This window comes from Mustela lutreola, chromosome 4, assembly GCF_030435805.1.
Source record: "Mustela lutreola isolate mMusLut2 chromosome 4, mMusLut2.pri, whole genome shotgun sequence".
Lineage (NCBI taxonomy): Eukaryota > Metazoa > Chordata > Mammalia > Carnivora > Mustelidae > Mustela > Mustela lutreola.
The window spans coordinates 40,791,022-40,793,229 of record NC_081293.1 but is presented as its reverse complement, the minus strand read 5'-3'; positions in this window follow the sequence as shown (position 1 = coordinate 40,793,229).

Sequence of the window (2,208 nt, the reverse complement as noted above, 5' to 3'; positions counted from 1 at the left end):
CTGGAAGGAAAAGACCATCGATCTCCGTGAGTGATCGTCACACCCATCCCTACTTAGAGCGATCATTCCCACATTTCATAGTTCTCCGGAAACACAGAGAGGTACTTCTGCAGAGGACCTAGCTATAATGACTCATAATGAAACCGCCCATAAATTTTCCCTTAAAACGTGAAGTGAACCTGTGGCTGAGGTTTGAGAATTCAAATGTGCTCTCTGGGCAGTTACCTTGGTGGGTGTGAGCAGAAAGCAGAAGTGGCCTCGCCTCCCTGCTTCTTCCCCTTGCGTCAGAAGCAAGCCAGCTCCCGCAAGAGCCCCGGGGCTGGCAGCCTCCCCCGTCTCCAGGCAAGCCAGGCAGGCAGCAGGTGGCCTTGTGCGGTGCCCGGTGGGGGGGTGGGGAGCTCTTCTCTGAGAGGACAAGTATTGCCCCTGGGCCTGCTCACTGGCATAGCCATGTCTTTTAGAGAGTCTTATAACTGCCCCATGAGCCTGGGGCAGGGGTGGATATGGGAGGGATCAGCAGCCTCTTTTTAGAAATGTGGGTGAAGGCGCAGAGGAGGGATCTGCCCTATTAACCTGCTCTTTCCCAGCGTCCGCTTCCTCATCCTCAGGGTCAAGTCCTAGTTATCCTTGTAGCGGGTCTCCTAGTCCCCCAGGACCACAGTGGCCCTGGAGCCTGGGAGCAGGAGGCCTTTCCATATTATCCTAATTTCTTATGCGACATGATGGTGAGGTTAGCAAGCCTGTGAGACAGAGGTGTGCTGATAAACCCTTAAAAACTAGCTCTCAAAAATATGTCTGTCTGTCTTTCTATCAATGCCTCTCTCTATCCATCCATCTATTTCAGTTTATGGTAAATTTTACTGATATAAAATATGTGTAGCACATAATAATAGTAAAGCATACAATTCTTGATTGCAAATTCCATTTAGTCAATTAATTCTAATGGAATGCCGTTACTACTTTTTGCCAATTTTTTTGAATCTGCAGCCAGACTAGAGTGTCAATTTAACCACGATTTGACAAATGGAGTCGCACCCTGATCCACTGTGCTTTCCCCAGTAATTTACTGTCATTAAGTCGGATGTGTAATTTACCGCTAAACTCTCTGAGTCTCAGGCAATGTGCATTAACTGAGACCACTTGCAGCTTTCTGTGATGCATAGGTTAGAACTTTCCTCCATTGACAACGGCGTGAGTGACTTTGTTGAACTGAATAATTGTTTTCAAACAACGGAAAAATATTTCCTCAATTTTGTATGCTCTTCACAATGTGATGGCTATAGTCACAACCCAATTTAAACTTAATCTGCGTTAGTAACAATTTCCCCACCACTTTCTTAAGACTAATCCACAAAATAACAAGTCAAGCCCTCGTTGTAAAAATAGTTTCTAGTTTCCAAGATGTATATTCTCCCATCCAGGTCAATTTTAAAATACCACCATGAGCTGGAAGGTGTGTGGTTGTACATCATTGTACTGTTTCCACCACAGACACAATAACCTCAATAGCACGAGAGCAAATTGTAAGGAAATGAGTAGATTGTACGTACTTCCTATCTTTGTTTTAATATATTTAATGATGTTTTATTTATTTATTTATATTTTAAGTTTTTTTTTTTTTTTTACTGTGTTATGTCAGTCACCATACAGTACATCATTAGTTTTTGATGTAGTGTACCATGATTCATTGTGTATAACACCCAGTGCTCCATGCAATCCATGTCCTCTTTAATACCCATCACCGGACCAGTCCATTACCCAACCCCTCCTTCTAAAACCCTCAGTTTGTTTCCCGGGTCTCCCCACTCTCTGGGTCAATCATGTTTCTTGATTCTACAATGAATATTGTGGGAAACCACACTATTGTCAATGTTGTTTATTAGTTTTTGAGTTTCTAGGGCCAACCTATGGACAAAGCAAGTAAGAGACTTGTAGTTAGCTAACACAAAGATTTTAAACCATGATAACATGAAAACAATAGCATAAGAAACATAAATAAGGGTATGGGAGAGGAAGAATAACTGGGCTAGTATTTTTAGCTTTCATAGTAGCCAATACCGTCTTGATTTAGTGAAGACTTGAATGTACTATGAAAGTCATGAAAGCAACTGCCAGAAAGAAATATAAGAATCGGATGAACAAAGCTGGAAAGGCAACATGTAGAAGAATAAAGTAAAAATATGATTATTAATCACGAAGGTGTATGAG